At 45.0% G+C, this 14,086-nt stretch overlaps 1 protein-coding gene across 1 annotated transcript in view; it reads left to right on the plus strand.

Moving 5' to 3' along the window:
• syne2b (spectrin repeat containing, nuclear envelope 2b) overlaps window positions 1–14,086 on the plus strand; it is a 203,614-nt gene that overhangs the window by 51,359 nt on the left and 138,169 nt on the right. The gene's annotated exons all lie outside the window — the stretch shown is intronic.

Consider the following 14,086-nt stretch of genomic DNA (forward strand, 5'->3'; position numbering starts at 1 on the left):
GATTTTTTGGAAAGTGAAGGAATTATATTTTTGGAGGCTGGAGGGTGTGAGGACATTTGTGCTTGCATGAAGGATTTTTTTAGAAAGAAAAGGAGAGTTTGGGAAAGTTAGGATGTTTTAGGAAGTAAGAACATTAAAGGAAAGTCTGTACATTTGTAAAGAGAGGACAATTTAAGGAAGTGTGCACAGTTTTGAAAAGTCATTTTAGCAAGAAAAGGACAAAAATTAGGAATATATATAAAAATAGAAACTGAGGACATTTTTAGGAAAGTGGGGACATTAAATCTAGCCCTTAAACCTCAAGAGCTGTTTGAATGTTAAGACTTAGTTTTAGGTTTAAGGTATACAAAGCAGTACAATCGTGTGTGTGTGTGTGTGTGTGTGTGTGTGTGTGTGTGTGTGTGTGTGTGTGTGTGTGTGTGTGTGTCTCTGCAGTGACTTGGCTACAGAGGCCACCTGGAAGATCCACTTACAACAGGGAACAAAAGGTGTCTGGTACAAGAGGAGGGATGGGGATGATGGGGGGAGATGGGGGGGGCTGTTCAGGTCTTTCAGCAACACAAGGAAAATGTGTGTGTGTGTGTGAGAGAGAGAGAGAGAGAGAGAGAGAGAGAGAGAGAGAGAGAGAGAGAGAGAGAGAGAGAGAGAGAGAGAGAGAGAGAGAGAGTAGAGAGAGCTGGAGTGGATGCTGAGAGGTTGGCCTCTGCTCATGTTTCAGGACAAAGGGCAGAGTGGTGATTCTCTGGTTAGTGGGTTGATTGAAGTAAACAGCAAACAGTAAACTCTGGGACTGAAGCCAGGCCGACCGTTAGATTCAGACCTTTCATATTATCTCTCCACATTCATTCAGAACTTTTTAAAAAGCTTAGATAAGATGAGAAGATGTGATTACTCCACTTTTGAAATCAGATTTGCATCACCTGTTTTGAATATTAATAATGTGGTAAATTCCTGGGTTTCATAATGTTCCTTCCTCCATCTGCTTTTCTTCCTTCCTTCTGTCCTTCCTTCCTCCCTTCCTTCTCTCCTTCCTTCCTTCTTTCCTTCCTTCCTCCCTCCCTCCTTCTTTCCTTGCCTCCTTCCTTCCTTTCTTCCTTCCTTCCTCCCTTCTTCTTTCTTTTTCCTCCCTCCCTCATTCCTTTTTTCCTCCCTCCCTCCGTCCTACCTTCCTTCCTTTCCTCCCTTCCTCCCTCCCTTCTATCCTCCTTCCCTCCTCCCTTCCTTCCGTTTGTCCTTCCTCCCTCCCTCCTTCTCTCTTTCTTGCCTTCCCTCCTCCCTCCCTTCCTTCCTTCCTCCCTCCTCTCCTTCCTTCCTCCCTTCCTTCCTTCCTCCCTCCCTTCCCTCCTTCTTCCTCTCAAGGACAACAGGAGGGTTAAAGACTTAAGAACTTAAAGAGAGAATCATCCCACCTGTAGCTCCTCTGTGCTGCTTCTCTGCTCCATCTCTGACAGAAATCCGTCTGCAGCCTCCAACCAAACCTGGATGCCGTTCAGCTCGTCCCGAACCTTTTCTCTCTCCTCCATCTCCAGCTTGGCCGCCTCCAAACCCTCCGTGCTCCTCTGCTTCAGACTTTGGAAAAACACAAACACCAACATAATATTTAAGTTTAATCTACACTACATCCTTTATTTCAGTGCAGAGATACTTACACTGTAATTATATTTAAATCAAACTTTAACCATTAACAGATACACACTATAACTAAACAACTTTATTTCTTACCTTAAATCCATGAAAGTCAAAGTTCTCATAAAGGATAACAATCATAAATTAAAACACAAAGCAGAAAGTTCAAGATCTGTCAGTGTAATCAAATTTAAATACAGAAGCACTTCAGAGGCTCTGCAGTCTACGTCTGTCCCATTTCCCTCTGATTGCTCAGTCAGGCAGAACAGGTGATAGGGCTTATGGGTAAATGAGTTTTTGTGCCTAATTATTTATTTTTTGTTACCTCAGGAAAAAAAAGTGCTGCAACATGCTTCATACATTTTTATGATGTATTTATATTTTCATAAAACAGCAGCACTTTAAACTTTGTCTTTTTTAAATGAAAATTGATGAACTGCTTCTTGTCTTGTATGATGCTTTAAGATCACAACTTTAAGAAAGACTTTAAAAAGCATAGAAGAAGAAGAAGAAGAACAAGACAGACTTTAACAGGCATATGAAAAGAAAAAGAAGAAGAAGAAGAAGAAAAAGAAGAAGAAGAAGAAATACTTTAAGAGGCATAGAAGAAGAAGAAGAAGAAGAAGAAGAAGAAGAAGAAGAAGAAGAAGAAGAAAGACTTTAAGAGGTGAAGAAGAAGAAGAAGAAGAAAGACTTTAAGAGGTGAAGAAGAAAAAGAAGAAGAAGAAGAAGAAGAAGAAGAAAAACTTTAAGAGGTGAAGAAGAAGAAGAAGAAGAAAGACTTTAAGAGGCATAGAAGAAGTAGAAGAAAGACTTTAAGAGGCATAGAAGAAGAAGAAGTAGAAGAAAGACTTTAAGAGGTGAAGAAGAAGAAGAAGAAGAAGAAAGACTTTAAGAAGCATATAAATAAAAGTTAACAGTGATACAGTAGATAAAGTTATAAGCTGCAGGTTTTAACAGCGTCTCACCTGTTGTACCTGCCCTGCATCGCCTGTAGCTGCTGACAGAAGGAAGTGGGCGGGGCTTGCTCCAGGTGGGCGGGGACACCCAGCAGCCTGGCGATACGCAGCTCCAGAGCAGACAGAGCGCATTGTTCACAGTCCAGTCTGTCCTGATACTGTTCCCAGGACAGCAGCAGGTCATTCACTTCCTCAATGGAGGCTTTCAGTCTGGAGTTATCAGGAAACTCCTCCTCCACCTGCTGCAGGACAGCAGACGCCTTCTCCACCTGAGAGGAAGGAACAGCAAAATATTCTATTCATTTTCAAGACACTTTTAAATAATTTTATCTAAACTTCTATGGAAATTAAAATGAAATGCATTCATTAAACCAGCTGCTCAGATATTTATTCGTTTGTTTGTAAAGTTAACCCTCCTGTTGTCCTCTAGTCAAGAAAGGAAGGGAGGGAGGAAGGAGGGAAGGAAGGAAAGAGGGAAGGTAGGACAGGAGGGAGAAAGGAAGGGAGGAAGGAAGGAAGGAAGGAAGGAAGGACGGAGGAAAGAAGGAAGGTAGGAGGGAGGGAGGGAGAAATGAAAAGAGGAAGCAAGGAAGAAAGGGGATGGAGGAAGGAAAGAAGGAAGGGAGGAAAGAAAGAGAGAAGGAGGGAGGAAGGACAGACAGAAGGAACAGTCAAAACAGATGGGGTCAATTTGACCTTTGACCCGGGAGGACGACAGAAAGGTTAATAAACCTGTAAAAACTTACACTGTTGGATATATCGCTCCACTCTGCAATCCTCTGAGTGCTGCAGGTCGTCAGCTCCTGGATGCAGCGACACAGTCTCGATACTTGTTTGCACGCCGCTGTCATGGCGATCTCTCTGCCTCCCCGACAGCTCTGCTGCGGACACCACTCCATCAGCTCGTCCAGACGCCTCTGCAAGGACTCCACCTCCTCACACAGAGCCTGTATCAGAGAGACAAGAGGGTCATGAGGGTTAGGGGTTAAAGGTTAAGGGTGATAAATACTGTACAGGTGAGTCTTGTAGAGAAGGAGTCTGATACGTACTCTGAGCTTGGCGTGTTGGGCGGTGCAGTCGTCCAGACAGGTGATCTTCTGAGAGATTAACTGTAAGAGGCTCTGCTCTGCACTCTTCACACTCTGGCTGATTCTTTCTTTGCATTTATTGTATTTGATGTGATGTTCTGCACACCTGGAAAGACATAAATGTGATATTTTAATGCACAAGAAGAAAACACCTACTGTACAGGCAATACTTAAGGCTACGTTCACACTGCAGTTAAAAGTGACCTGAATCCGATGTAACCTTCGTGTCGACCTCCCGGGTTAAATTGACCCCGTCTGTTTTGACTGTTCCTTCTGTCTGTCCTCCCTCTCTCCTTCTCTCTTTCTTTCCTCCATCCCCTTCCTTCCTTCCCTCCCTCCCTCTTTCCTTCCTCCCTCCCTCCTGTCCTTTCTTCCTTCTTCGTCTTTCCTCCCTTACTCCCTATCTCCCTCCCTCATTTCCTCTCTCCCTTCCTTCCTCCTCCCTTTCCTTCCTTCCTCCCTTTCCCTCCTGTCCTTCCTTCCCTACTTCCTTCCCTAGGGGGCGGGGTTTCAGCGTTTGGTAGCAGAGAAAGAGGCTGATTTTTACACAACTTTGAAGCCTAATTTCATATATTTGGCGATTTTTTTAATCATTCAAATTTGGCAGGGTGGTTAACAACACACTTTTCTGTGGTATGTCAGACTCAGAACACATATTTATTCTTACTTTACACAGACTTTATGTGAAGTTGAGGAATCAGACTCTTCTGTGAGTTTAATACCTGATGAAAGAGTCCAGTTGCATTTCACCCTTTGCTTTGAGCGTGGACATCCTCACCAGGAGCTGGCTCAGAACATGTTTTTGGAGCTTCTCTACATCTTCAGGGCAAAAGTAAGGATGCTGCGGCGCATTGCTCTGGAGCTGTTCCAAATGAGGCTGGAAGTGTTGGTCCAGTAAGGCCAAGACCTGCTGCATCTCCTCCAGCCGTTCAGAGCAGAGTCCGGCTGAGCCTTGTGGCGGCAGCAGGAAGAGCTCGGTGTCCCTCAGGAACTGGACTGCTTGTTTAACAGCACAGGTGTAGCTCCTCAAACACTCCCTGGCCTGGGAGATGTTCTCCTAAAATGTCATTAAGAGCACTTGTTAGCAATTACATCATCTTCCTTTGGCAACCAGGAAGTCAAATGAGACAAAAACAACATTAAAAAAAGAGCAGAAAACTCAACCTACCATTTGGGAGTCACATTCACAACACAACGCATTCTTCATCTCCATCAGATCCTGGAATTCGATTTCTTCTTCGTGGCCTTTCTTTTGTTGTAAAACCTCCCACGCTCTTATCACCGACTCCACAGTTTTCTTCAAAGACATGATTTTCTTGTATTTCTTATTAATCACTGTTTCTTTTGGCTCCAATGCAGGGGGAGTCTCTAGCTCCTGCTGGATCATGAACAGGAACTCCTCCGTGACTGTAATCTCTGAGTCAACATCCAGATCCTTCAGCAGACTCCACTCGATGAGGCTGAGGTTATCGTACAGCGTCATCTCCCAGGTGTTAAAGCTCACCTCGCTTTCTTTGAGTCTCTGTTGCTCTGCATTCAGCTGCGTGGGGTCGAGGTCAGCGGAGATCGTCTGGAGTCTGGAGCCAGCCTCTTCACACAGACCCATGATCAGAGGAAACTGGATGAAGAGCATCTGACAGATCTTGTATTTCTCCTCCGCCTCCCTGCTGTCGTCACCGCTCTGATGGACCTGCTCCTGAACGCTGTCCCTGAGATCCTCCACGCACTGCCTCAGGTTCAGGTACATCTGATGACCTCTCGCCTTCTTTTGCAGGGTAACCATTTTACTGTGAATTTCAGAAATGACTGAGTACAGTTCCTGTGTCTTTTCCTGAGGACTCCAGGGTTTCAGAAGGTCAATTTTAGACTTATGTTCCAAAATCATGTGTTTGAACTGCTCCAAAACTTGCATGGACTCTCTCGTGATGGGGTACCTGAGTTTATTCAGATCTTCTAACATCTCCTTCAGGCTTTTTTCAACTGTGACCAGGTCTGTCTTGCTTGAATCTACAGCCTGAATGATTTCATGCAGCTCCTTTTTGTTGGCCTTTTCGTACCTGCTGACGGCTCTGATGTTCCTCTTGAGGTTGCTCAGCTTGTCATACAGCTGGCAGTTCTCTGTGACACTGAGCTCAGAGACGATATCTTTAATCTTCATTAAAAGTACCTCACAGGCAGCATCCTGCTTCTCAGCCTCATCCAATGCTTCCTGGACCTGATGAGCTCTGCTATCAAGTTCGGCAGGGCTCCTAGGCTCCCCCTCTGTGCTCCTAGAGGCCTCTTTGTGCAGATGAGCCTCAACCCAAGAATCTAGATCAGCAATCTGCTCGGACAGCTTTTCTCTGGTCTGCAGACCTGATTCTATCTCTATCACAGCTGTGGCTAGTTTCTCACTGGTGGACTTTGACAGTTCCTCCAGGGATTCAAGAGAGGAGCGCACCATTGGCACCTCCTCAACCTGGTCCAGCTGTGGAAAGAGCTCTGTCACCTCCTCCACCAGTGCCTCCAGCTGGCCCTCTTTAACTATAACCTCAGACTGCAGCTTCTTCAGATCTCTGAGCTGCCGGTGAACCTCCTCAGGTAGAAGAGCCACTGTTCTTTTCATGCCTTCAATATCATTCTCAGTCTGCTTAGCCCAGGCGAGGCCATCCTTCGTCACCATGATGATTTTGTCCATGATAGGATTACTGCTGTTGACAGTATGGGTGGAAACTAGTTCCTCTGTGTGGCTAAGTTGTTCTTTGACCCTCTTGAGCTCCTGTTGTATCTCCTTTATTTCCTTCTCCCACGGTGAGCTGAGGAGTAGTCCCTCTGCCTGCTGCTGCAAATGGACATATTTCCTCTGGGCACCTTTAACCTCTGAGTTTGCCACCATCAACTGCTGTGCTCTCTTGCAGCTCCACCGAGGAACAGATTTGGCTTCAAAGTCTTTGCCGATTGTTCTCAGGTGTTCCTGCAGAAGAGATATCACCAACAGAAGGCTGCTGATCTCATCACAGTGAACATTTGTGCGATGCAATGTCTTCTGCACAGCTCTTTCCAGGTCCCTCCACTCCTCCTGCAGGCTCTTCTGCTCAATCTCTGCAGTCGCTCGCTCAGACCAGCTGAGGTGGGGGCACAACTTGGTGTAGGTCATGAGCAACTTCCCCAGCACGGTCCTGTTCTCCTCCATACTCTTCTTTAAGGAGCACAATCGCTCTGCGTCCTTAGAGCTGCTGTCTGCTGGGGACCTGAAAGAAGAGTACAAAACATTAGATTTGATGAGGCTGAGTGTACGACAATATTTACTTTATTTTTTACATTGCCAAAGACAAACCAACATTACAGAAACAGATGTGCAACTTCTAGATTAAAGAGATAAAAAACAAAACAAAAAAAAAACAGGATTGGGAGAGAGAGAGAGAGAGAGAGAGAGAGAGAGAGAGAGAGAGAGAGAGAGAGAGAGAGAGAGAGAGAGAGAGAGAGAGAGAGAGAGAGAGAGATAGAGATAGAGATAGAGATAGAGATAGAGAGAGAGATAGAGAGAGAGATAGAGAGAGAGAGAGAGAGAGATAGATAGATAGATAGATAGATGAGGGAGGGAGGGAGGGAGGGAGGGAGAGAGAGGGAGATATAGATAGATAGATAGCCTTTATTGTTCCATGAGGAAATTGGTTTTCACATTTGATAAAACAATATTAGTAGTTGACCCATAAATTACTGTAGATTATTTTACATGATGCAACATAATGTTTAGTCTCAACCGTTAGTTCAGGAAGTAAATGGAAACCAACTCACTTTTTCACAGCATCCAGTCCTGCTGTCAGTTTCTTCAGTGCAGTCTTGGCTTCTTGTGTGAATCTGCAGTAATCAGTCACCAGCTGCAGCTGAGCTTCTTTACTCTGGATGACGGCAGCTGCATCCTGAGCAGCAGTTCTCCACCGGTCCTCCATATCCGCCAGAGCATCTGTGTTTTCAGCATCAGCTTCTCTCAGCTGGGAGAGCGACAACACTTGGGCCTGTGCGTTCTCTCGACACGCCTGTACTCAGCAAGACCAAGTAAACACAGAACAATGATTTAAAGCAGGGGTGTCAAACATGCGGCCCGTGGGCCAGATCTGGCCCGCTGAGGGATCCAATCCGGCCCACTTTCCTTATTCCTCCCTTCCTTGCAAATTCCCTTCCTTCCTTTCCTACTTCTTTTTCTTCCTTCCTTCTTTCCTTATATCTGTCCTTCCTTCCTTCCTTCCTTCTTTCAAGTCCTTCCTTCCTTCCTTCTTAACTTCCTTCCTGTCTTTCATTCCTGTCTTCTCTTCCTTCACCTCCTTCTTTTCCTTCCTTCCTTCCTTCTTTCTATCTGTCCTTCCTCCCTTCTTTCCTTCCATCTGTCCTTCCTTCCTCCCTTCTTTCCTTCCATCTGTCCTTCCTTCCTCCCTTCTTTCCTTCCATCTGTCCTTCCTTCCTTCTTTCCTTCCATCTGTCCTTCCTTCCTTCCTTCTTTCAAGTCTTCTTTTTCTTCCTTCCTTCCTTCCTTCCTTCCTTCCTTCTTTTTAATGATCTGAGATTGACCTGAGATTAAATTAGGCAGTATGTGGCCCTTGAATGAAAATGAGTTTTAACACATGATTTAAAGCATGTGTTTTTATTGCAAATGTTATTTTTAGTTGAGATTTTTTAAATTCATATTTCTAGATTGATTTCCACAGTTACAACCATAAGGGCAAAGTTATTTTTAGCTACTCTGTGCTTGTTTTCAATATATCCACAAATAGAATAAACTGGCACTGATGAGCAAGTCAACATGCAACATCCAACTCCATCAGTATCTACAAATCCAGTAGAAACAATAAATGATTTTTCATGCAGTCTATTATTTGGAGTCTCACCTGAGCCTCCTCCACCTGCCGGGCCATTGTCTTCGGTTTGAGTTCAACTGGGCGATTCTTGCAGCTCAGGACTTTAGAAAACAGCCTGCTGAGTTGATCATCCAGATCTTTGGTGGATGTTGTCAGAGCCTCTGGAGAGTCGTCGAGTGGTTTACCCTTAGAGGAAGAGTTGAGAAGAGAAGAGTCGTAAGAAACGTAACCCTCCTGTTGTCCTCGAGTCAAGGGTTCTCTCCCTCCCTTCCTCCCTCCCTCCCTCCCTCCATCCTTCCTTCCTTCCTTCCTCCCTCCATCTTTCCTTCCTTCCCTCCTTCCTTTCTTTCTTCCTTCCTTTCTCCCTCTTCTTTCTTTCCTCCCTTCCTTTCTCCCTCTCTTCCTCATTCCTTTTTTCCTTCCTCTGTCCTACCTTCGTTCTTTCCTTTCCTCCCTTCCTCTCTCCCTTCTATCCTCCCTCCCTCCTCCCTTCCTTCCTTCCATCGGTCCTTCCTTCCTCCCTCCCTCCCTCCCTCCTCCCTTCCATCGGTCCTTCCTTCCTCCCTCCCTTCCTCCATACTTCCTTCCTTCCTTCCTCCCTCCATCTTTCCTTCCTTCCCTCCTTCCTTTCTTTCTTCCTTCCTTTCTCCCTCTTCTTTCTTTCCTTCCTTCCTTCCTTCCTTCCTCCCTTCCTTTCTCCCTCTCTTCCTCATTCCTTTTTTCCTTCCTCTGTCCTACCTTCCTTTCCTGCCTTCGTTCTTTCCTTTTTCTCCCTTCCTCTCTCCCTTCTATCCTCCCTCCCTCCTCCCTTCCTTCCTTCCATCGGTCCTTCCTTCCTCCCTCCCTCCATCCTTCCTTCCTTCCTCCCTCCCTCCATCTTTCCTTCCTTCCCTCCTTCCTTTCTTTCTTCCTTCCTTTCTCCCTCTTCTTTCTTTCCTACCTTCCTTTCTCCCTCTCTTCCTCATTCCTTTTTTCCTTCCTCTGTCCTACCTTCGTTCTTTCCTTTCCTCCCTTCCTCTCTCCCTTCTATCCTCCCTCCCTCCTCCCTTCCTTCCTTCCATCGGTCCTTCCTTCCTCCCTCCCTCCCTCCCTCCTCCCTTCCATCGGTCCTTCCTTCCTCCCTCCCTCCCTCCATACTTCCTTCCTTCCTTCCTCCCTCCATCTTTCCTTCCTTCCCTCCTTCCTTTCTTTCTTCCTTCCTTTCTCCCTCTTCTTTCTTTCCTTCCTTCCTTCCTTCCTTCCTCCCTTCCTTTCTCCCTCTCTTCCTCATTCCTTTTTTCCTTCCTCTGTCCTACCTTCCTTTCCTGCCTTCGTTCTTTCCTTTTTCTCCCTTCCTCTCTCCCTTCTATCCTCCCTCCCTCCTCCCTTCCTTCCTTCCATCGGTCCTTCCTTCCTCCCTCCCTCCCTCCCTCCCTCCCTCCCTCCTTCTCTCTTTCTTTCCTTCCTTCCTTCCATCCTTCCTTCCTACTTTCCTTTCTTCTTCCTCCCTTCCTTCCTTTCCAACACCCCTCTATGTAACCAAACTCCTAGTTAATATACAGTGGAGACAAGATAATGTGACAGGATTCAAACCAGCAATGAGTAAAATAAATGCTCATCGTACAAATCTCATATAATATTTCTAACACAAGCCCCTCCCTAATTATAAGACGTGACCATTTCTAATTGTGTGGTAGTATCAGAAGTCGCTACCTCGATGAGATGACTGTTGGGTCCCGTCCCTGCGAGCATCTGGATCTCTACGAAGATGTCCGTCATCTGAGAGTCTGGTATGTCAGAAATGTCTTCCTCAGTCTGCAAACCGCTGGTCTCTGCTGCATCTTCGTTATCTTCGTTTTCATCTGCACTGCACACCACCAGCTCCTATAGTGAACACAAATCAGTAGAATTAACACCAGAAAATAATCTGGCATGCATTAGCATATTATTCTGTTGAACCATGTGCAACAAAGGAATGAAGGAAGGAAGGAAGGAAGAAAGAAGGGCTTAGTCACTACACAAACAATAATTAAAGAAGCTTCCCCTCGTGTCTCACCTGTGGTAAATCCACACCCTGAAGCATCTCTTCACTGGCGGCCGCTGTAGACATTGTGAGAGGAACATGTTGTAGTTTTTCCTGTTCCTGTTCCTCTTTCTGACTCTCAGGCACATATGGCTTGGCATCAGCACTATATAGCAGCATATATTGGTTTTCAGACACTATTTGAAGTGTATCTAATCTTGACTCCTTTGGTATCGTGATGGGGATATTTGTCTGTTCAGATAAGCTTATTTCTGTAAATGTCTCTTCTTCATGTGGCTCCACTGCTGCTAACCCAAAAGAGGTTGGATGAGTGGGGTCTTTTTCAGCCATATTATCCGTCTGTGGCTGATTAGGCGTTATCTCTTGTGTCTGGGTAATTCCCATACCAGGCATATCTAGAACCAGATATCTCTTCTGAATCTCATTTGTGTTGCTCCATAAATTGTCCATGTAATTTGCTCCATACTGAGAGTCAGTCAGAGGTTGTGTTTGAGGCACTGTGCATGAGCGACTCTTTGTAGACTTGGCAGTGGGTTGTTCTGGGGCTTCTTTGGCTCTTTCTTTAGGCTCTTTTAACTCAGATTGTGCAGGTTTAGACTCCAAAGGTTCAGCCTGGGGAGATGGAGTATCGATTTTAACCGGTGGTTGCACAAATGTGGCACTTTCCTCTATCAATCCAGGGGTCTTAATATTAATAGTGTCTCTAACCTTCAGTGGAGGGGTACCAGCTGTTTGTAAAGAAACCTCAGATGTATCTAGAATGACTGTGACCACTTTCTGTTCTGGATGCTCCTGAATAGCTTCAATGCTACTAGCTTTAACAGTACTCTTCTCACATATTGGACTGATGCCTTCTACTGTAGTTTGACTCTCAGACCTTATTTTTGCAGGTGAAACTTTCCCCTTGGAAGACATTTTTGGGGAAGGCTTTGGACTACTTTTTGACTTTCTTTTGGTTGGCGAGAGCTTTACTCCTTCTACAATAGCAGCTTCAGTTACTGCCTTGGTAGGTGAAGATGGTTTCTCACTTTCAGGCTCTTTCTTAACTTCCTTAGGCTCCAAATCAGTGGCTCCACTAAGAGCCGAGACAACCTCAGGACCTTTTGACTTCCTCCTGGTCGGTATCAGCTTTGTTACTTCTGTAACAGCTTTTTCAGTTTGACTGTCAGGCTCTTTGAGGACCTCTGTCACCTCTTTGGGAGCAAGCTCTGGGGAAGGTTTCAAATCCTTCGACCTTCTTTTGGTTGGTGAGATTTTACCTTTTTCCACAGCAGTGATTTCAGCAGATTTTGTGACCACATCCACAGTTGAAGAAGACTTCTGACTCTCTGGTTCTTGTTTTATTTCTGTCGGCTCTTTTTTAGAAATTTCAGGAGAAGCTTTTACGCTCTTTGATTTTCTTTTGGTTGGCGAGGGCTTTCTTTCTTCCACAATAACAGTTTCTGTCACGACCTGTGTAGTTGAAGAAGCTTTCCCACTCTCAGGCTCTTTCATGGTCTTTGTAACCTCCTTGGTAGCAAGCTCTGGGGAACTCTTCGAGCCCTTTGATGCCCTTTTGGGTGGTGAAAGTTTACCTTTTTGTTCAACAGTAATTTCAGTAGATCCTGTCACCACTTCTGGACTTGAAGACTCCACACCAGTAGCTGTATCATGGCTAACAACTGGCTTTAAAGGTGTTGAAATGCCATTATTCTTTGACTTTCTTCTGGTTGGTACAAGCTTTGTTTCTTTTGTAACAACACTTTTATTTTCACCATTGGAACCAAGACCTTCAACTTCCTCTTTCGTCTGCGGTGCCTCGGTGTCAGCAGGTTTAGGAGAAACTTCTGCACTCTTTGACTTTCTCTTGGGTGGTTGAATCTTACTTTGTTCCACAACAGCAGTTTCAGGTTGCCCTTGACCAAAATCGGGGTAGTCATGACTTTGCGCTGCGATAGATTCTTGAGCTGGACGCGGCTCAATTTCGATTTGTTCAGCACTGGTACTTTTTATGTCTTCCATGACTGCTGCTGCCCCTTCAGGCTTTAATGTTTTAGCCTCAGCTTGTATGGAGTCAGCTGAAACTGCCGACTCATCCTCAAACGAACTATATTGGTCTGTTATGGGAATGCTTTGCTGTGGTTGACATTTCTTCTCAGGTGAGCGTTTGTTTTTTCGTGGAGGTGCCACCACAGATGTCTTCATCTCCTCTAGATTGCCATGAACGACATCAGAAGAGGACTGAATGTCCGAAGGGAGTTTTTGTTTTCCTCTTTCATCAAGTTCCTTCAATGGAAGAATAAAACTTTAAGTAGTACAGAGGTGTAATAGCAATCTCTTATACAACATGCACAAAACTGATAAGACATTCTGTGATGCATTCATTTCCAAATACGTTTCATTTAAATACCTTTAAGTGGCTGCTGAGAATAGTCTTCTGCCTGTCTGCTTCTCTGAGAGTTTCTGAACCTTCTTTCCCCAGTTTGTCAAACAGGTGCGGTGTCAGACAGTCTGTTAGGAACTGCTGGTGAGAAAACGCCTCCCTCAGGACAGCCTCCATCTTTTCACCTTCGTCTATTGTCACCTGACACCGGGAGGAAAGAGATGTTGATGTGAGATGTTTTTGTAGTGTGTTTGCATGTGAATTATTATGTGCAAATGGATCACACTTTGCCAAATTAGCATAAAAAAAACCCACTGAATGCTCCACAGTGTTAAAATGTTTCACCACAAATCCCTAAACAGGCAAATCTGTTTTCAGTGGAGAACTTTTGTTGGATTCTTTTCTTTCAATTCCTGCATATTTCTGACTAGCTTAATTAGTTTAGGATGGCATTAATCATGTGTGCATGGAGAGACTGAATGACACTCTTCTGTGTCAAACATCTATCAGCAAGTCAACACTGAACTAACAGGAGAAGAAAAGCGATACAGGATGAAAAAGGTAAGAGAAAGCCTACTTAAAAGCAAAACTTATATACACTAAGGCTGTGAGATTGCCTCTAAATGTCGAATAGTAGATTGACATTGCTCTAGATTGCCAATACACGATTAAATCAGCAAAGTGGGGGTTATTTTTCATGTTTTGCATCACATGCATGCAAAAGTGAACGACAAGCCGGAGACATGTTGCTCCTCCTCACTTCAACTCGCTGTCATTAACTTTTAACTTGCAAAGGCAGCAGTGCCGCACCACTGTAGGAATTTATGAAAGCCCTTGTGTGAACATTTCAATAGTTACACATTAAAACAATATTTATTTAATTTTATCAGTTTAGATCAAAGAGATGCGGCCTGTCACTGTCAGCACAGGGCTGGCTGACAGTGTACACTGTGCTGAGAGAAGAGAAGAGGAGAGGGGGAGGGAGAGGAGAGGAGAGGAGAGGAGAGGAGAGGAGAGGAGAGGAGAGGGAGAGGAGAAGAGAGAAGAGGAGAGGAAAGGAGAGGAGAGGAGAGGAGAGGAGAGGAGAGGAGAGGGAAAGAGGAGAGGAGAGGAGAGGAGGAGAGGAGAGGAAAGGAGAGGAGACAGGAGAGGAGAGGAGACAGGAGAGGAGAAGAGAGAGAGAAGAGAAGAGA

Source organism: Scomber japonicus, chromosome 16, assembly GCF_027409825.1.
Source record: "Scomber japonicus isolate fScoJap1 chromosome 16, fScoJap1.pri, whole genome shotgun sequence".
Lineage (NCBI taxonomy): Eukaryota > Metazoa > Chordata > Actinopteri > Scombriformes > Scombridae > Scomber > Scomber japonicus.